General features: G+C 38.0%; 1 protein-coding gene across 3 annotated transcripts in view; it reads right to left on the reverse strand.

The window, feature by feature from the left end:
• The window catches only part of PCDH9 (protocadherin 9), a 710,685-nt gene that overhangs the window by 529,350 nt on the left and 158,415 nt on the right, over nucleotides 1-22,920 (reverse strand). The window lies entirely within an intron of this gene.

Raw genomic sequence — 22,920 nt, forward strand, 5'->3', positions numbered from 1 at the left:
AGACTGATTATATTGCTGTTTTTAAGATTATCACCAAGACAGTGTTAAGATCTGCTATGTTAAAAGCTTGCCCCCATCTTAACTTTGAACATGTCTGCCCAACATGCTGAATGAATTAACTACTTGTTTCATCTTCTGTCCTTAATTTCCATATTTGTAGTCACAAAAAGCATAGTTGTGTCTCAAAGATTTAGCTTTATTTTGAAGGTATCAGGCTCTTAACCTTGTTAGAGTAACTGAATAAATGTGGCAAGAACAATGTTCCTCTCAAGAGACTAACAGTTTCCACCTCAGTCAGAGACTAAAGTCATTTTGGGATAGGATGCAAAATGAAGCAAAACTTTTCTCAAAGATAAAAGAAGGCATATATATTGTCAATTTTCATTACAGCAAAAAAGTTAACAGCAGGGTGCTTCAAGGCACCATACAAGGACCAGGTGTTCAAAATGTATTAATTAATGTGGAAAAAAAGAGTGAACAGCAACATGGCAAAATTTGCAGATAACACACAAAGAACTTTGTTAACCAATTCTGAAGAAGATGGGAAACTTCAGAGGTAACTGACCAAGCTAGATGGATGGGCCACCTTAATAGAGGTGAAAATCATCTATTTAAATGCAGATTGGTGAAAAAAAAACGAGCCATGTAACAAATCATTTGCTTTACCACAGATCTCAATTAAGAGTGCAACTTAGGAAAAACACCTGGGCCTCACTACAGCCAGCTCAATAAAGAGCCCAGCTCGATGTGCAGCTGCAGTCAAAAAAGCAAGTAAAATGTTAAGATGCATAAGAAATGAGTTGGGGAATAAGAAAGAAAATATAATGTCATTACATGAATCAATAATTTTCCTTCCTCTGGAATAGTATGAAGTACTGGTCACCCCATCACAAAAATGATATTACTGCATTAGAAGGTATTCAGAAAAGAACGACTGCAATAATTAGGCATACAGAGAAGCCTTCATATGAAAAGACTGAAAAAAAATTGCAATTGTTAACCTTAGAAAAAAAGATGAATAAAGAGGGATATGATGAAAGTATAAAAATGGTAAGTGGTGAAGAGAAAATAGATCAGGAGCTTCTGTAGTCCTGCATCCCATAATTCAAGAACAAAAGGACACTAAGTGAAAGTGAAAAGCAGCAGCTCCAAATCTGATAAAAGGACATGCTTTCTAATGCAGCGCATAATTAGATTATGGAACTCAATGCCACAGGATGTCACTGATGTCAAGACCTTACCAAGATTCAAAGAAGGACTCAGCACTTACAGCTCTTGATATTCTTGGGAATCTTACATAGACTAACGGTTACAATGTTTTGGAAGAGAGGTAATGTGCCATGTTTTGTGATTTAAACTACAGTACTTTTAAAAATAATTTGGAGAAAAGTTTCCTGGATGTCGACTTTTCCATCTCTAGCTATTTGATTATTTTGTTCTTTGCTTTGCTTGTGTTGTTTGCATTTTCTCTTGAGACATCTGGGCAGTTTGGAGGGAGATTGTGTAATAATCACTATTTTGATCCGTTTACTATTAACCTAGTACCACCCTAGTGTCTTAGTATTTCCTACAAAATCCTGGTGTATTAGGACTTTGGTCTTCCCTTTTGCAGAATAATTGTTCTACGCTCTACTGTACTCCACCCCACTCTATTCCAGTTAGCGGACTGGATTTGTCACCTATTGTCAATTAGTATAACCATTACCGTAAGCTATATAGCACTGTGCATGTGTTTGCAGCAATTGTGAAATTTCTAGATGCAGAACCAATTTTTTGCTGTGGCAGCTATACCAATTGATTCCATGTGTCCCAATTGTCTTCAAGCCCTACCTTAACCTCCAGCTATGCTATTGACATCTTGCTTCACATCCTGCAGCTGGAAAACACATGCAATGTCTCCAAACAAGAGACACTTCGCTTCTTATGCTTCATATTCTCAACAGTTCCCTTAACACATTTTTTTTTTCTCCTTTGTGCCTGTCTTGCTGCTTACAGAGATAAGGTATTCTTCTTTACCCTTTTGTTCTTATACTATTTTCAAATTCATTAGCTTTTCTTTCTCTAGTTCTTTCCTATATGAAGACTTTCAGTAAATAATGATAGGCACAAGCATAAAAGAGCTTTTCCTCAAATCAGATCTGTTAACTGAAAACTGCATCAAAAAAAAGAGTATGAGCGATACTTGGTAAAGCAGGATCATTGATTTTGAACAGTATTCTCAAATAATTCTTCCTTCCACTGTTATTATTTCATTACATTCACAAAGCTGGGGGGTGGGAGGGTGGAGCAGGGGCACGAGGCGAGAAAACCTTTAAGTATTGTAAGTATCTGTTAGAGGTTTTGGAGGAAAACAGTAGTAATCTGTTTATTATTATTGGTATTATACTAAAAGCCAACTTAATTATATAGCATTAAAACCGCCTACCATTTTCAAAGATTCAGATTCAACCAACTTGTCAGAGACCTCATTCAAAAGAAGCTATCAAACTACATAGCAGGGAGATAAACCATACTAGCACCTTTATAGAGGTTCAATTAACTGCTACTATTGCTTTCATCTGACACCTATGCAGCACAAAACCTGGTAAGTTCTGTGGTAACTAGGGTAACTAGGAAGCAAATGAAGCTATTGGGGGTGGGGGCACATAGAGCAGCTGTGTTTGTAGGGCCAGCTGTGTGAACACCATGCTGGAGGGCTGTAACTACCTTGAAGAGAAGTTGAATCCAGAGGGTGTTCACAAAATGGACACTGCAGAGAGACTGCAAAGATACTTGACCTGGGGAAAACACTTGAGCAAAGACGGGGAGCCCCAGCTGAGCTAAGCTGTGATTATCTGCTACAAAGAAAAATGTGTTCTGCTTTGTCTCCTCTCCTTCCCCACAACTTCCATCACTGTAGGTTTTCAAGATGCAACTGGACATATGTAGGGTGCTACATAATCTCATCAAGGCTTCCTTTTCCACAAAAGGTTGGATCAGATGATATTCTGAGGTCCCTTCCAACCTGGGCTGTTCTATGGTTCTACAAATTGCCTCTGCTTTGATATTTTTTATTTTTCTCAACTTTCAGATGCATGCCTCACTAACAAGACATGGTCCTATGATTATTTATTCATTTTTTCCAGGAAAAAATAATAAACTAGCATTAAAAAATTATGTTCTACCTTTCCCACCTTCAGCTGGTACATCCTCCACAATGTTACAAAGCACCATGTGGATTACAAATTTGCATCAGTGCCGTCTTTTGAGACATCCACCTAGCAACGGTTTAGGTATAAACCATACGGTTTAGGTATGTCTGAGGGTTTGCAGTTAGTCTGCAAGACTGGTTCTAGGCTGAATTCAGACCACAGGACATGCACTGACCACACTCTGGCATAAATCTGCTGTTGTAGCACAAAGTTCAATAGCAAAAGAGGAGGAGCTGGTTAGCAACAACAAGGAATTTAATTGAAAAGCCTGGAAGAAACGGATCATCTGTTACATGAAATAATAAAAAGTATGAATACTGTTGGTCTCACAGGAATATGAGAAGTGTTTCCAGCCTGTGAGTATTTACAAACATGAGCTCAAGATAAATGGTATGTGTATTGTTCTCAATCTTTTAAATTTTTATTAAGACTTAATTCTCATTGATAACAATTCCACAACCATGAAACAATGAAATACGTTTAATTTGAAAGCCATCTGCTGGGTAAAGAGCGTATTGTATTTTTTCTTAATAAGTACTACACAAATGAAAATAATATACCTTAATGCTGCATGAATACTGCATTTCCAGCCACATTTTGGCCATTTTATTTTTACTAACAACCACTTAGTTTCAAGTTAGCTTCTTCCTTGGTATTTCATACTGTGAAGTAAGTAGAAGAACATCTCATCAGGAAGAACAGATTTAGCTAAATGATCACTATTTTGCAAGAAAAAAATTCACCTAGATGATCGTGCTATCTTTTTAACTCCACTAGCCTACCTTTTCAAGTCCTCTGTTCTAAATTTTGTCATCAGTTAAAAACCATGGCCTGAAGTCAAATATTATTTTCATATGAAAAATCTACACAATTACTGAAAACTATTCCAACTAATTTGCTTTCTCTTTCTTAGCAAAGAAGCATAAATGTCAGCCAACTATTAAAATAAAAGATAAAATATTTTGTTGCAGTTATGCACAATTAGGTTTCCCACAATAACATTACATCATTCACGTTACACGAATGCATGCTATCTTCTTGTTTTGCATTTTAAATCTAAACAACATTTTGTGCTTTTTTTTCTATACCTCATATTGGCTATGTGTTATTTTGATATACATTGTGCCAGGTATAGACAAATAAATACACTTCTCTTACCATTAAAAAAATCTTGTCATGTTAGAAGTTCAGATCCCATTAGATTAGGTAGAAATGTACATGGAATGAAATAGAGATGGGATAGAATTTTAGCATCTCAGCTGAAGAAAGGCCATGCTGTTTTGGTTGGTGTCGCTGTATACTTCAGAATGAGTTTTGGAAGAAGCACCAGTGAGAAGTGTTATCACTTCTGTTTCCATTATGGCAAATGTCTTTTCAAAACAGAAAAGCGAATTCATTCCTATTTTCAATGACAAGAAAGTCAATGTGCAGAACGTTACAAGACCCCACTCAGCACTTCTAAAATCTCAACCTTCCAAAACTGGAAATGTCACTTACCCAATTGTAAGTTAGGCTTCAGTACCAAAGGTGAAAGGGATGCTCCTGACTGTACTGAAACAAAGGCTATTGCTATTGCTGTTGCAACTATACACAATTATATTCAATTACATGCAGAACTCTCTCATTTGCTTGTAGCTTTCTCTACACATTGTTTGGGATTTGGCATACACCATGCTTTACGCTCAATCCAGAAGTGATTTCTTTTTTTTCTCCTCAGTACAGAAGATTGAGCTATGCTTAATGGTTCTGAATTGGTTTTCCTAAGGCTTAAAAGCTCCTTTTTGTAAGACATTTCAATCAGGAATGGTGTGACTGGAAGACATCAATGGAAAAGGACAGCATATTTATTTTGTAGTTTTCATCAGGACATAAGCCACATTTCCATGAAAATGGTGAAGCAATTGGAAAAGCTTAACCATAAATATTAGGTCTAAACAAAACATAATTAATACTTAAGTATACTTATAAGTGTAACTTATACTTAACATAAATATATGGTTTATGCATATATAACTCTTTTTAATCCTAAAGTAAACCACAGGGTCCCAGCAATAGCAAAGATAACAAATTCTCTGTTTCTACTGTCCCAGCATAAACGTAACTCTGGGTATTACTGCACAGAATATGTTCTGTTACTATTTCCTTTGTCTACATTTACTGTCCGATATGGAATGAACATTAAAATGTAGGTAATATCAGAATTTTAATGGCTTCCACAAAACTACTCACATCTCAAAATCAGCCTCTACTCAGGACTCCAAAGTGTCCAAGGGCCCAGTTGTGCAACCCCTATCCATATAATAAATCCCCTGATACTTGCTACTTAGATGTGTAAGGTGTTTGTAGGATGAAGCTTGAAATCGTAATTTTGCTCTTAGTCAGTAGTTAGTTAACCAGGAAGGTAAATAATCTAAGTTTTAAAGTTTTTTCTTCCAAAAGATCTCAAAGCAGAAAGCAGCTGGTTATCTTGCCAGAAGAGGATGTAAGTGGACACCATTATCACAAGAGGTTTCTGTGCCCTCTCAGCGTAACCCTTGTGGCACTTAACACCTTCTTTGCATCAGCCTTTAATAGTAACACTAGTTGTTCTTCAGGTACCCAGCCCCCTGAGCTGGAAGACTGGGACAGGGGGCAGAACAAAGTCCCCATAATCCAAGGGGAAATGGTTAGTAACCTGCTACACCACTTAAGATACTCACAATATGACGCCAGGTGTTGAGGGAGCTTGTGGAATAGCTCACCAAGCCCCTTTCCATCATTTATCAACAGTCCTGGCTACCTGGGGAGGTCCTAGTTGACTGGAGGTTAGCAAATGTGAGGCGCATCTACAAGAAGAGATGGAAGGAGGATCCAGAGAACTACAGGCCTGTCAGCCTTATCTCGATGCCAGGGAAGACTATGGAGCAGACCATCTTTGGTGCTATCACATGGCACGTACAGGACAACCAAGTGATCAGGCCCAGGCAGCATGCGTTTACAAAAGGCAGGTCCTTACAGTCTTAGGGAAAACTGGCTGGAAAGCTGCCTGGCAGAAAAGGACCTGGGGGGCCTTGGTCCACAGTTGGCTCAACACGAGCCATTAGTATGCCCAGCTGGCCAAGAAGGCCAATAGCATCCTGGCTTGTATCAGAAATAGTGTGGCCAGCAGGACAAAGTGATTGTCCCTCTACACTGGGCACTGGTGAGGCTGGACTTTGAATCCTGTGTTCAGTTTTGGGCCCCTCACTACAAGAAAGACATTCAGGTGCAGGAGTGTGTCCAGATAAGGGCAGTGAAGCTGGTGAAGTACCTAAAGACCAAGTCTTATGAGGAGCTGCTGAGGGAACTGGGGTTGTTTAGCCTGGAGAAGAGGAGACTCAGGGAAGATCTTATTCCTCTCTACAGCTACCTGAATGGAGGTTGTAGCGAGGTGGGTGTTGGTCTCTTTTTCCAAGGAACAAGTGATAGGATTAGAGGAGACAGCCACAAGTTGCACCAGGGAAGGTTTAGATTGGATAGTAAGAAAAAAATCTTCACTGGAAGGGTTGTCAAGCATTGGAACAGGCTGCTCAGGGAAGTGGTGAAGTCACTATCCCTGGAGATATTTAAAGATGGGTAGATGTGGCACTTTGGGACATAGTTTAGTGGTGGACTCAGCAGTGCTAGGTTAATGGTTGGAGGACTTGATGATCTCAAAGGTCTTTCCCAACTTAAAACAATTCTATGGGTCTATGACTCTATGAACTCCTGACATGGGATGAAGGAGTAGAGATGGGGAAAGGCCTTGAACATGTTACAGTCTGAGTTTTTCAACATCTGGATGATGAAGTAAGGTACATTTGGGCTATAGGTATGCTGTCCTCTACCCAAGCTCATAAAGAACTGAGATGCACCATCACATAATCATAAATTCTCCAAAGGAACGAGCCTGCTACAATTGTAGTTACTTGCATAAAATTACTTCATTCTCACTAGTCATTAAATTCTGCAATGCCCAAGTGGCAAGATTTAATAGCTAACACAGGCTGCAATTGCAACATAGTATGTCAAAAGCCAAAAGACAAGCTCTCCGCTGCAAACAAGACAATGATGCTGAATAACTGAGAGTTGGCATTCAGTCAAATCAAAGATCTGTATAGGACAACTGGAGTGAAGAAATAACACTAATCAGCAGTGGATAATTTTTGAAAAAGATACAAAAAAGTTGTTCTTTTCAACCGTATCTCTCATTGTCCTTAATTTCTCTGGCCAAATTAGAAGTAGTATCTGTTCCTAAACTGTCCATGCTGGCCAAATTCCAAAACAATTAACTCCAAATAACGAATAAGCTGTAAAGCAACCATTATTTGGGCCTTTACATGTTTTAGCAAACCTTTTCTGAAGCAGCGGTTATGATTGTGACTCTCTGCCTTACCAGAAATCAGTAGCAGGCGTATATTGTCTGAAAGAAAACTACTATTTATTGTTTTGTTACTTTGCTGTATGCTAGTTCCCTACCTAATACCTCGGGCAATTTACAGCATTAGTCTTCATGAAAGTAAGACATTTGAAACAGTAGGTTGGTCCCAACATTCTGTAAACAATAACATATCAGCATCCTCCTATACCTCTTCCAAGCTACTTCTCACATGTCCTAATGGGCGGTATTTTGGGCTTTGTAACAGCAATTGGCCTGTTTAGACTAATGAGCAATCACCTAAAAAAGGTACAGCTTTACTAGGGACCCAGCAGGCACCTATTTCTTGTTCAATAGGAATAAATACAACAATAAAGCACTTCTACAAGAAAGCTTTATCATGGTTCACTCTGGGCTTTTGCACGTACTCTCCAACTTCTGATTTGGAAAGTTTTGTCTTTTTGTTATATTGGGAAAATATAATTTAGCCTATTGGCAAGGAGAAATTAACCAAAGCAATTTCCCAAGGATGTGAAGTAGACAGAACAAGTCTTCAGGTGAAAGACAGTGTGCAAGATGGCAAAGTCTGTTAGAAATTCATTCTATCGCTTGAAAAAGATTTATATTTTTCTCTACCGACCTGTAAGCAAGCTATTACTGATACAGAAACCCACTAATATGTACAACATTTTAAAAAAACAACCAAACAAGCAAAAAACAATACAACAAAAAAACCAAACCCAGAACAAAACTACTTAATTAGAATGGGAGATTTTATGCAACAGAATTACAGTTTCAACATTGTTTGGGAAGGTTACTAATTGCAGTTTTTAATATGAGTTTAACTATACCCAAATATCTATGAGATTGCATCAAACATCGCTTAGGTGACACTGTATGTACTCGATCTGTCATTCTGAAGGTACTCTGCTGCCCTCAAAGGAAGTAATTAATAGTCAGAATGAGTGAGCTACAAAATCACATTTCACTGGTGAGACTTTCCTACTACTTTACTCTCCACACAGAACTGGCAGGTGCCTTTACCTAGGGGCCATTTTCCATGTGCTTCTAGACCAAATGGCTCTATTTGAAATCGCAGCAAGAGTTCTCCCTCCACCCCTTCTCATTTAACAGAAAGTTTGTACTGTGTAACCTTTTACAGGGTAGAGCAGAAGATTCACTCTTGTGAATCCTCTCAGCTTGAGCATGCAAAACTTTTTATTATTACCATGACAGAACACTCATTTTCCAGGCGTACTCTTGTCTCTTGCAGAATATACGTTTAAATGCAGATGCTTCAAAATCTCATTAATGACTCAGATCAACAGCTGCCATGGATCATTAAAATGTAAACGCAGTGAGTTCTAAATCTTAAAATGACACAGCAGCTGTGAATTTTGGTTATAGTTTGGTTCTAGAAACTGTGACTATAACATAACAATCCATGAATATTTTCTTCCTGCTACCTAGGTATTGCTGAGAATTTTCTAGTTAAAATGAAAAGAACAACATAGCCTTTATTTGACATTTTCAAACTATCTGATGGAAAAAAGAGAAATGTTCCAGGTTTTTCTTGATGTCTATTATACATGTTTTCTTGATATGTATGTAGTTTGCTTACTGTCTGAAAAGAGTTGCTTAAAAAGAAACTTGGAAAGCTTCTCCCATTATTTTTGAAGCGTAAGATTTTGTAAATCCTCACATTCTCTAAAGCAGCATATCTTACCAGACTACAAATTTTGAAATACAATGACATTTTAATATAATTTTATATTTTTATGTCATACATATATATAATATATTATTTTATATAATAAATATAATTTTAATATAAATGAACCTAAAACATCACTTGTTGGTAACAGATTGAACACAAACTGGGCACAAGTTGCAGGTAATGGCCACTAGTGGGACCCACTGCCTCCTTCATCACTTATCACTGGAAATCATGTAATCTAGCAATTAAAGATTTAGAGTAAAATAAAATACAAATTATTTCACATGAAAAAATCAGGTGGCTATCACCTGAGATTCCCAACATTCATAAACATCAAGCTATCTTTATTTCTCAATTTCTATTTAAACTCTATGTATTTAATGGGAATTGCAAAAAAAAAAAAAAACCAGCAGAGCAAACTGAAGGGAAGAAAAAAAAAAAAGAGTCCTATTAACAAAACAGCAAGAAGAAAAACAATGACAGATAATGAAAACTCATGGTTAAAAATATTTTAGAGTTAAATTTAACTCATAAAACCACAATTCACAATTTGGACCAGGTGTTTATGAAATCATTTCAATTTGCTGTGACATGCAATATGTGATCTGATTGAAACAAAATAATAACCAATCAAATCACTGTCAAGTACCTAAAATGACTGTGTGTGTTGCAAATGAGTTCTTGGGAGAGTCAATGAGAATTACCAGGTGACTCCAGCCCAAAACACCTGTGACAAAGAAAGTGCAGCTAGAGTTTTGCATGGCAGCAATATCAGCTGTCTAGTGGGTCAGAATTTAGAGGAAGGCTAACAGCTGCAACCATTCCCAAATAGAAAAAATGGTAGAAAGCAAACATCACTCCTACAAGTGTAAGGCATCCACCTCAGAAAGCTCACCAATTCACCTGCTGGGCATGCTGAAACATTATTCCTTAGGTAAAAACACCTCCAGTACCACACATCCCAGGCTCTACAAGAAGAGACTTCTCTCTTATTGTTCAGGATGGTTAATGAGCAAACATCTAATAAATTATTGCTTTGTGCTTTATTTTGTTTTATACTTTGGTGATGCTAATACTACCACTTTGATCTGTTGGGTTTTTTTTTTTATTACTCTGTGTTAAAGAAAGGCGGTCACAAGTCCTCAAAAGCTGTTTCCTTATTAATTCCCTGTGATGTAAATGGCTCTACCTGGTTTAAAGTAAAAAGCAGCACACGCAGGGTAACACACCTTGGGGGAAAAAAAAAAAAAAACAACTTTGCAAGAGCAAGTAAATGCAAGCTCATGAACAGTACTTATCTAGTCACTACAAATATACAAGTCCCTCCCTTTTCCATTCACCTCCGCCCGAATCAAAGTCATTATTTCAATACACTTGTAAGGACAAGTAGTGTGGGTACGCTCCAGGGCTCTGTACTGGAAAACTAAGGAAAACACTGACAACAAGCTGCAGACTTATGATGCATGAATGAAGCAAATGTTCATCATGTGGCAGAAAAAGCTGCTTGCCTCTTAGTGCTGGACTTGTTTTGCTTTTATTCATTATTTATCCTTTCTCTAATGATCAAGAAAACCAGAAAGATTCTTGAATATCATCTCAATTTCTTTTTTACTTGTAGGTCTTCACCTACCTGTAAATAAGCCACAGCCTCAGGAAGCTGTCTGTGTACACCAAGGAACATTTGCATGACTAGCATAGTAATTTCAGGCATTTGGCTTTTACAGTTTAACTGTCTTCATCACAAACAAATTACTTAATCGCTTTGGGTAGTAAACACATACAGAGCTGTGCCAACTGATCAAGAAATAGCTGAGTAGGTATGGCCTGTGATCATATTTATTGGCATTTCATTTTAAACCTCTTCTGAATCATCATTTGCATCATCATCCAAGCCTGATCTCTTTTGTTCAGTAAGTCAATGCTTCTTGTCTGCTTGTTCTAAAACCAACAAGAAATCAAAACTCTAGACGCTATTCCTCCACTCAAAAGCTTGAGAGTCAATAAAGATGTGTAGGAAGAGATTCCTCACCTTCATTAACATGGCTGAAAGGAGCAAAGCTCCCCAAAAGTAGAGAAAGACAGGGAATAGCCCATCATCCACCAAGAACATAGGTATACTAAAACAGTAAGAGCTGGCAGTGCGGCACCACAAAACCGAATCTCTTTTGGCTAAAGTGCTTTAAAGATTTCTACAAATGAACAGAGATTTAACAGGTACTCAGGCAACCTCTCTGTGTATGGCCAGTGCTGAATATCCATGGCATTTCTAACAAAATGAGGTATCAAAAATTATGTAAGAAAAGATCATGTTTTTGAAGCATGACACAAGTACAACAATCCATCAAGTTTTTAGTATACTGCAAGAATTAATTCCGTTGTGTATATTTTATCTTGAATGTTTTGCCATTACTGGAGAACTTGCTTGCTGTTTCTGTTAGGAGAAACAAAGAAGTCATCAGAAATGTCCTTCACACAATCCTGTTTACTTGCGGCATATGTCAGGACACCTGACTTTGTCTAAACCTGGATATAGAATATAGCTTTCATGCTTAGAAATAAACATTGGGGGTGGGGGGGTGGGGAAGAGTGCCTTGAACACAGAAACGGGGTTGGGTTGGGTTTCTGGTGGGGTTTTTTTGCCATCTTCACAGCTGAACGGCCATGACTACTGTTCCTGCTTTTAGCTACCCACCTTCACAGCTGCAGTCAATAAATTCACTAGCCTCTGAACTTCTATTTCAGAAATACCTTTTTTTATTCTTCAGGTGGGTAGGTACAAGTTCTGCCATGCATCCAAACACTCTGTAGCACACCTTCCACTGTTTCCAGCAGCAACTACATAAGAGTGTTTTAACTGATCCTTCTGTGTAGCCTGAAGGAAGTATGGTGAACCAGTCTATCCACCAGTTTAACTAGGACCGTGAACAAAGTCTGGGGTTAAATAACTTAATTTAGCCCAGTTTAACAAATTGGTCAGACCCACTATCAAAGGTCATTCCCCCAACCCCCTTCTTTTTTTTATTTGGACTGCCTTCTGAATTTCATCCACCACAGAAAACCAAGCTCCCCCTGCCCCACCTCCCGCTTTATCTTTTTTTGTTTGCTTTTTGGATGCTTTTTTGTTTGCTTTTTTCCCCCCAGAAATGCAGAAGGGTCCAGCAAATCCCAGTAGTTACATATGGCCTTTAAAATATATTGTTTTATATGGAAGTACACATCTCTAAGACTAACTTTCCATAATATTTTTGGGTATTTTTGAGACTATTAACCTACAACATCAAGGTCTTAACATTACATGCAGGGCAAAACTACATGTCTTTAAAAATTTAGACCAGAATGCTCAGTGATACAGATTTCAAACCAATATTATATGTCCGACCACAGACTGTCAGTCCTATCTACATTAGGAAGGAGCCTTTCTTTCTGTCAGTCATCAAAAACTGAGCATTGTTTTCACCCTGACACCAAACTTCCCTCCAGTGTAAAGGAATTATCTACTGAAGAGGGCTACAAAAGCTCAAAATATTTTAAGTTCACGTGGTGAAAATACCTGTCACCAAGAATAAACAGAACTGCATTTCCTTTAGAGGAGTGATATTTCAGTCTTGGAATTTGCCTGGACTATTAACAATAATTAAACAAGATGCTCATATTCACTCTGTTTTAATATTGGTTTAAGTGTCCAGAGGAAAGTGGCAATGTTTAATATTTAAATATCAAACAATTTGATTAAACATTGGAGTGTTAAAACTAATATTAAGGAAGGCTGAAAACGAGTTTATAGAACTGTCCATAGGTCTTTAGGATTGCAACTGCCAAAAATGCTTTTTGAAATTTGTCATGTAGACATTTTTTCAAAAAGCAGCCTGACCCCAAGCTCACAAATGTCAACTGCAATTAATAAGCAACATTCCAAAGTTTGTACTTAGTGCTGGGCTGTGCAAAAAGATGCTTGTTTACCATAAGAAACAGAATCTGCAGGATTCTGACTAAGATCAGCTATGAGTATAGCAGCTGTAAGAGTCAGGAAAAAAGGTATTCAGCATCGATTCACCCTACGTACTCTCTCAAATAAATGATTAATTTACACTCTTTCCCCAATAAATAAATGGATTTCCCTAATAGAAAATAGTACACTGATAGGCTGATAGGCCTCTCAGTAGGGTCTGCAGCTTTCTAAATACCTGAGGAATTGCCCTAAAACCTAAGTTTGGTCTACATAAGCTTCTGTACCTTAAAGCCATTATACCTCCTCTCTCAAGATTCATCCTTCCCCTTTCTCCAGAAACATTATTCTACATCAATTATTTATATGAGTTCTGTCCAGTTTCTCCTGAAAACTCCCATCACAGCAGTTTGAACTCCAACTTCCAAACAGATCTGCAGGGATTTTTCCAAACTCAAGGAAAAGAAAAGAAAAAAGAAGAAAGAAAAAAAAAAAAAAAAAAAGCAGAGTTCAGATTTTGAATGAACAGCCATTTTACATCATAGCTACAAATTATCAGAGTGCAGTTTCCACTGTATTAAGAAGACAGCATATTACGCATCTAGCTTTCAGTCATGTTTAATAAAGAGAACTTCTACTGAATGAACAGTACCCCTTGGCTACTTTTAAAATAATCCATAGAGAATACTGCAATACTCAATATATTTTTTAAGAGTATTATGTTTCTTTAAGGAAATACCCCAAAGAAACATTACTCTCTCTTTTGTGTATATGGAATAAAAATGCAAATACTTTATGTTTAGTGGTTGGTTTTTTTGGTGGGGTGATTTGGGTGTTTTTGCCTTTAATTATTGACAACAGTAAAACCTTATTTAAGACTAGCTGTGTCAATTTGGATATCAGTTGTGACAGGCTGTGCAGGGGTATAGTGTTTTGCTTATTGATACACATTGAATCTGAACATAGCAATTTATTCAGCAAATCAAACCAATCACTGCACTGCAGTTCTCTCTTTCAGTTCTCATTTCCCAACGAAGTACTTTTAACCACTTTGCTACTTCTGCTTTGCAGCAAGTTTTCTACTGCTGTTAGGGGTTGTTTTATGGTGAGGGTATGGGGGTCAAGAAAACTGGGAAGACACTTATACCTTTCCACTATTCCCATTAAGTGCGGCATCTTTCACATCTGTTCCATACTAGTTGCCTGTCTCCAAACACGCTACCATTAAATGTATTTCTCTCCTCCTTACCCCAGTAAAAAACTGACCAGTTACGCCATGTAAAGCATTTAAACCGCTTGCAAGTGAAATGTGTCCTAATAAACTGTGAAAATTTGTCCAAAGAATAAGATTACGTCCAATCCTTCTTTTTCATTAAGGACTGTACTGAAGAAGAGGTTCTCTAATGTAATCATGTATGTTATTTTGTTGAAAGATACTTAATCTAACCAGTCCTCCAAAATAACTAACACGAAAAGATCAAAGAATGAAAATTAACACCAGATTGCCCAATAGATAAGTGAAGAAAAAGAAGTAACCAACTCAGCAGCCAGCTAAAGCGGGGGAAAAATAGAGCAATCTTACAGTGTTGAGCCAATATATAACCCTGGATTAATAGCTAGCCTTGGCAAGGCTCAAATGTGAAGATGCTCACATCGGGCATCCCAGACTTGCTGCTACCAGAGGTGGTTGCTATGGTAACCAGTGACAGTCAGCCAACAGTAAAATGAATTTAGAGAAGATAGGAAATACTGAAAGGAAAAAAGAAAAAGAAAAGAAAAGAAAAGAAGTTTGATGTCTTTAAGTATATGCACAATTCCATCATCTGCCGCTTGCTCTACAGCAGCAGAGGAATCTGTCACCGAAATGGAGCCAAATTTCCCTTTTACCTCCGTTATATTTGAAGGATATTCCTGCCTGTATGAGTTTCTAATTGAAAGAAATTACTGTCTTGTTCACACGACAGCTTGTCAGTGACTCAGCAATCCAGCAAATTCAGCCCCCTCTGAAAACTGTGTAGAACTGTTAGCACATTGTTCTCATCTAAACTGTTTACAGGAAGCCTGGAGTGGCCCATTTCTGTCTTTTGCCTTTAAATCAGCCTGGGGATGGTTCCACCCTGACATGTAAAAAGGCTCAGTGGAAGAAGTATTTGTCACTGAAACAAAAGGATTTGGAACTTTACAAATCTGGTGTAAAACTCAGTTGATTTTTTTTTTTTTTTTTTTTAAACAAAGAACAAAGCAGAGACTGGTCATTTTAAAAGCAAAATTGGTTCAAAGGAGACTAGCAGAACTGTAGTCACTGGACTATAAATTGTAGTGCCCATGCCCAGCTGTGCAGCACTGCATGGAAGAACAGGTTTTGGATGGCAGTGTCCCCTAGTGATAGCTGTATGCCAGAGAGGCAGTTATTGTTTACTTGCCTTCCTATCAATGCGGTATCCTAGAAAACACACTTTTTAGGAATCAGCGTGTGTGCACTACATTATCTTATCTCTCACAAAACATTGTCGCAGCCCCCCAGAAAACTCCTGCTGGAGTACTGGCAGAAAGAGATAAAAATGAAGTACTACATCTGGTAAAACTGAAGTGCTGAACTAGACTTCCCTACAAGCACCTTTTCCTAAGATTGACTGTATGCCACGATCAAGAGGTTGAACAAGAAAACCTCGTATTCAGCTCTAGAAAACTTCAACGGCTGATTTGTGTGCATGCATTTTTCGAACCTAGAAATGGCACAAAGTTGAGCAGAAATGAAAATGCTGTGAGACAGAACAAGCATGGAAGAAGCTGTTACTTTCAGAAAATAAATATCTAGAGAGGCATTTACACAAAAACATGCTTTTACAGAAATAGCAAGTACAACCATGGTTGGAGAAATTGGCCAAGTTTTTCTCCCCTTCCAGCCCTGGGAGCACGGGGGCCCAATTCACTTCATTTGCCCTTCTGAGGTTGTGACTCGGCAAAGTCACTTCGCCAGCCTCTGCTTTGTTTTCTCCATAAGTAAAATGAAAAAATACAGACTCACTCAAGTCTTTCAAAAGTGCTTTCACGTTTAAAGAAATGAAAAGTGCTAACAGAGTGGTAAATATTTTTTGAGTATATTAATACTTGGGTGATCAATATACATTATGAGACTGCTGTTACTCATCATGTTTCCCACAGCTAAGGGAATGCAAGAAATAATAATGATGATTACAGCTGGTAGAAATGCCCCTAGTGAAGGCTGACAAGTTCTCTAGAACACAGGGAAAGCTGTGCTCTCATTTACTTACACTTCAGTGTAACTTTTACTGTAGAAAACCAAAATTATGCCTGTCATCTGAATAAGGCTGGCTCACAGTTTTTATTTATTGCTGTTTCATGATGACTAGATTTTACCGAATTGTTTCAGTGAAATAGTTTTTTATTGGTTTTGAAAATGAAACAAATTAGAACCAAGTAATGTAGCTAACACTCATAATGAGAATTCTTCTAGTACTTTCTTTGAAGAGCTTTATGAAGTCTTTGAGCTACAACCTGATGCTAAGTGAAGAAAGATGATCGAGATCACAGAGCTCTCTTTTGCTAGATCCATGAAAACAAGTCCAAATAGGTTTCATCTAGTTACAAGTTTCAAAAGGTTATATGCATTCAAAAAATAGGGCATATATTTTTTGGTAAGGAAGCAGACTACAGCTATATGAAAATTTTCTACAAGTACAAGCACTTGACAGTGCCAAAATATTTTCAAATTTTAGTTTTAAAACACTTGATAGCAACCCTGTCAACAAATACTAATCAGAGATCAGAAATACCATTATCTAGCTGATTTTTATAGAAAGTTGGCATATGGTAAAATTTCTTATAGTTTCTTCAGAAAGGATAGCAGGCATTTTTTTACCAGATAACAGCAACCTGTTATTTTTCAGTAGGTGACTCATAATACCCACCTGGACGACTACTATCCCTATAAAAAGCTAGATCATCCAAAGTACAGTAAAAGATGAAAATTAAATAGAAATTTATCTTGCAAAATCCCTTGTTCATTTATTTCTAATGCATCTGAACCCACAGGAATAAGCTCAGTGGTCTACAAGAATAATACCAGAAGCAGGCCCTTGTGGAAGCCTACCAGTTCTCCAAAAGCTTTTCAAACCCCATTGTCTACCTGCCACCCTCCTTTCTCAGAGGGTCTGTATTGTAGAAGGCAAGGGTGGACAAGGATGAAGCTGTGGAGATTTTCACACTGGAAGAAGCAGTTTCTCCTTTCACAGACGGTGGTTCCACAGTCCCTTTGCCACTCACATCCTCTCTTGAGCACCTCAAGAGAATCGTTAAAGTATGAGTAACACACATATGCAGAACTGCTCATTTACAAAAAAATGGGAAAGTAAAAAAACCCCACAGCTCATAATATAAAGTTGTTCTGAGAGGCCAGGCAACTTTTTGAACATCAGCGTTATCTTTGCTCGTCTGTAGTTTCCCAACATTTTCTCACTGTAATACCAGAGCCTTCCTGACATAAATTGTTGCTTAAGTTATAAAAAACTTGGGGCAAGCCAACATAACAATGTATTCTATTCAGACAAAGCTAGCCTGACATAGAAATAAATGAAGGTGCAGTCATCTGTAAAAAAAAAAGAGAAGCCAAGAACTGAAAAAACCAAGCATTTTTACCTCGTAAGTGAAATAACATCACCGTACACTGACAAACTGTTCTAAAGCCAATGTTACATTAAAGAGTAAGAAGCATACAGAAGAAACATTCATGCAACACACAGTGCTGTTAATTCTAGGGATAAACGTTACTTCTCAGTAAGAAAATACAGGGGGTTTGCCCCTTAATTTCATTAAACAATGAAAACACCTGTGCTTCTTTTAAGTACCTTTGACGTCTTTGCCACTAGTCCTAATGCTTTACAGAAAAAGGTCTCTTTATAGCTTTTAAAGCAAGAACAGTTAGGTGTCAGTCTTCTAAGAAAATTAGGGTTTGCCTTTCCTGAATTCATTAATCACTGAAGTCCACCTAACACTGAAATAGTTTGTGTATGCATGAAATACAAGGGCGGAAATACTTTTCACCTGCAGTAGATCTGATTTTGTCTTTATCTTTATTCATTTAAGAAACATGTATGTTTCCTTTATCTAAATACAGGTTATGGGACAGAGAACTTTTGCCTATGGATCTTACTTCTATTTAGGGGCAAACCTCTGAATCTGAGGTTTGCCAACAGGCTGTGGATTCAAAATACTGTATTTTGAATACACCATCTGTGGGAACTAGATCCTAACAGAAAACTCAGAAAGAATTTGTCTTCAGTGGGAGCTAGGTGTAATTTCTGTACATCAGTTATCTTAAGATACTTATTCAGATAGTAGGGGAAAAAAGAAGAGGTTATCATTTTGGAAAACTTAATTCAAACTTATCTTTTCCATATTTTTCTAGTTCATTCAGAATAAGCATTTTCTAAAAATTTCCTGTATATTTAAAAAGTATATACTTTTTAAATGTTCCTAATTTCTTTTAAATTGTATTTTACTTTAATTCTTAATTTAAAATTTAACTAATTTTAATTGTAACTGAAAAGGAAACTGCACATACTCAAGCAAACTATTAAGAATAAAAAGCAATCCTGGTAAAAACACAAGTAAGCCAAACTCCTTTCATTTGATCCTTTGATAACAAACCAAAAGAGTTTGGCCAGCAAACAGCTTAGGTGATTTTAATTTTTTTAAAAAAATTGAAACTTCTTAATTGTCTTACGGGCAGCATACTCTGGTTAATTATCTGTCTGCCAGTTTCTACCTGCATTGGTGCTAGGAAGCACAAAAGGCCTAGTCTCTAAACCTAGTAATCTGACAGTCTGACCCCTGATAAATCAATGTTATAATCTATAGCTTGCCGCCTTTTGCTTTAGCTGTCTGTTGCATTCTTTGATGAATATCTGCCTTGCAGGAGAAACATGTGAAAATTACATTGTGTGCAACTGGTTTGAACTGTTGTGCAACCACGGGACACTAAGCCACTCTGGGGAAAAAGTTAAAATTAACTACAGTAGATAAATGTCAATTTCAAGGATTTTGACATTATATTATATTTAAATTAAAGGAGATGTTATTCTCGTTGCTTCCTGCTCTGAACCTGCAGGGTTTTTCCCTTTCAGAAGATTCGGTAAAATACATGATCATCCTCTTCTACAGCTCTCAATTCCTCTTCAGTGCAGACAGCAGGCTTTATATGATAAAATTTTAATGATCCTGGACCTGCATAGCAATGTGAGGTACCAGCACATTTTCAATAATGCTAGGCGTCTGCAAGGGCTGGCACCAGGTGATAATCCTGCTGCTGAATTCTGTGTGTCCTAAGAGGCAGGCTTCATGGAGATAGAGGGAGCACCAGAGAAAGCTCCGTTATACAGAAGTCATATCGATGAAATGGAGATTTAGGAATCTCTGCCAAAGAAACTATATTATGGACTATAAATTAAAATGGGGGCTTAACACATAGTGAACTACATGCTAGGGAGGCTGATTTCCAGATTGCCCTGTCTATTCAGGTCCAGGCAGCTGTAGGGACCACCTCTCGTTAAGCAATCCTGAACTCTCCATGAAACTCAGACATTCTATGTTTGAAAAGGCAACTGCCAAAGCTTTCATAGTCACGGTGAAAAAAGGAATCCTCAGCTGTTTCAGCAGGCATTTTACTTGCAGCATACTACTGCAGCATGGTGACTGGGATGTAGTGGCTTCGCTCTCAGATGTAGTTCCAATACCTTCAACGGAGAGACTTCAGTTTTACTCCTCTGCAAATCATAGTGCATTGCAAGCTCAAAGGACCAGATTTTGGTCTCTGAATTACTGCTGCTGTTCATGAATCACAGTCTTCTCACATCTGACACTGCACACGGGTGATACTTCTAACTGAATCTGTAAATTCAACTAATTCAAATTTTTACTATGTTTTGATGAGCACTTTTTGGAAAGCTCCTCAGGGAAAAATATAATTTTGAATGAAAACACCTAGATCGTAAGGCGTGAAAAAGTTTTTTAAAACCCTCAGGAACAGCAAGTCTGCCCAAAACCCTGTAAGGTAAAGGCATAAATTCCATGCTGCATTACACCTCTGCATACGCTAGTGTTTCAAGTAGGATGCAACTGATACAATCTCTTAAGATTTATCTTGAAATATATGCAAATATGCAACTAGTATGTCCAATGGCTAAGGCTTTTTCCAGGAAAAGAGAAACGCATAGCATTTTCTGACAGACCATAAATGCAACACAATTATTTCCTTTTCACCTTCCACCCTTCTAAATAAAAAGCTCCACATAATAAAACACAAAATAAATTTACTCATCAGACATCTCATTCAGCTCTGAGAGGCTCACTCTCTCACATTCTTTGTTATATTTTATAGTCCTTCGGAAATTGGCTTGCATCCTTAAGAAACAGCTAATTTGTCTTAGCTCTCCTACCCTTCCCAAAAAACTGAAAGAAAAAAAAAAGCAGAGAAAAAGAGAAAACTTTCTCCTCTACTATCCTGAAACAGGAAAAAGAATACAAATCAACTTTCTTTTCTGCTTATTTGTACAATTTAAAATGATAAAATTCACTTCACACTTCAAACCTCTACAAGGACACTTTGCCTCAAGTGAAAGTAGTTCCACATGGACCATTTTGTGCTTGTCTAATGTGTAAATGTGCTGTTTTATGTTGAAGTTTAAGCAACTATACAGTGCGTATACAGTAACTCAGCATCACTTGAGCCCAAGTGCCATGCCCTAAGGCATGCTACAGGCCATGCATCATAACGCAAGCAAAGTATTTTTCAGTGGACGATCTGCAGTGGCATAGTATATAACAGAATATATTCTAGACCCTGTGAAGCAATACGTTCCACAAAATACATTTTTTTTCTGGAAGGAGCAAGGATAAAACATTGTGAGGCCATTTTTCAGAGCCTGTCAGTCACGTTTTAAAGCACACAAAGTTCTACAACAAAGTTCTGGGTAGGAGATCTGTTCCTTGATCGATTCTCACTTTTCCATGAACACATTTCTGTTGGCTTCCCCAGAATAGGAATATTAAAGACAACCAGCACATCACCATTCTCCCACCAGCGGTGAAGTACTGCTGGCAAAGCACATATGGTATGACTCCATGAATCAAAGTCTTTGTATTAAAGACCTTCGGAGCTCCACAATGACTAGTACCAAGCAGCACATAGCACTGCAAATATGCAGTGTGACACACGGTGATAGTCTGAACTGCATCTCCTCAAGCAAAGCCAAGAGAATAGAGACTTTCCAACTTCAGAAGGTTGCAAATGTAAACCAGACCATTTTACAGCACATGGAACTAGCCATCCTAAAGTCTTCTGAATCAGTCACCTACAATTTCAATGGCATGCACCACTGCACTTGCAGGAAAGAGCAGGTGCTACCACTCATCATCAACATTTGCATCAACAGCCCTGCCTGTGCCCAGCTCTCCTCCCGCTGGTCCAGACCTTGGCCTGACTCCCAGCCTGGCCTCAGCCAGTCCCCAGGGGGATGCCCGATGCCCAGGGCTGGCGCTGCCTCCATTGCCTCCCAGCTGCCCTGCTTCTGGCTGGGGTAGTGAGGCCCTGCCCCGCCACCGCCATGGGGACACCCCCAGCTGCCAGTGCGAGACCACAGGGAGACACTGTCCTGCATAGTGCCCAGACAGCAAACAATTCCGGAGTACAAGAGATGGGATGATCACAAATACCTTAGGAACAAAGCAAAGAAATGGTCATGATTTTGGCAATAAACCCAAAAGCTCTTAGTTTACGCCACATTTTTCCTACGTAGATTCACAAACCAAACTCTTCACTTTGTAAATGCACAGAGTGCTGCTAGGTAAATCTAAGCATGATTTTTTTTTCTTTTTTAATTGTTCTGGTTGATTTGTTTCACACAGCAAAGCTCCTCACTGAGATGAAGGCTCCTTGTACACAAGCACCTACACCATGCATCTGTAATCATACCCTGTAAATGGCATCAGCAAAAGAAAGGACTGACATTTTTTCCTCTTGATCACAACAGAATAAACAACATTTTAAAGGTTAAATTATTCAAATTCTACAGTTACCTGTAAAAAAAATGTGACGTCTCTGCTGTACCTTCAGATTTCTTACAGCCAATTATTTTGATTTTTTTTATCTTGTCCCAGGCTTCCTGACTCTGCTGCTTAAGGGGCAAAAAAAAAAAGTGTTGTAACTAGTGGCAACTCATTTACTTCCACTGATAGCTACAGCTCCCAATACAAGGTTTCCAGCTCAACTCAGAGAAGTTAGATGAACTATACAGCAAGTTGGTAAAACGGAAACAGACAACACCTAAATGCATATCACAATGCCTTCGCACTATGAAAATCCCATTTGGGTTTCAACTTTAACTATTTAACGTCAGACAAATGTGACAGCCATAAGGAAGAAATAGGCAATGGTACTTACAACAACCTCTGTACAGGTTAAGGCAAGACCAAAAAAAATAAAACCAGGGAATTCAGTCTGAAATCCAGTTTTAATTAATGTAAATCCCTGGAATCCCACTGTTGCTGATGCTACCAGTTACTCCATAAGGTTGACAGAACCATACTGGCTCACACCAGCAAAAAATCCGGCACTCCAATGACAAAAGACACTGTATGGTATTCAGAAAACATCATATAATTTGTAAGGGTT

Source organism: Falco punctatus, assembly GCF_963210335.1.
Source record: "Falco punctatus genome assembly, chromosome: 2".
Lineage (NCBI taxonomy): Eukaryota > Metazoa > Chordata > Aves > Falconiformes > Falconidae > Falco > Falco punctatus.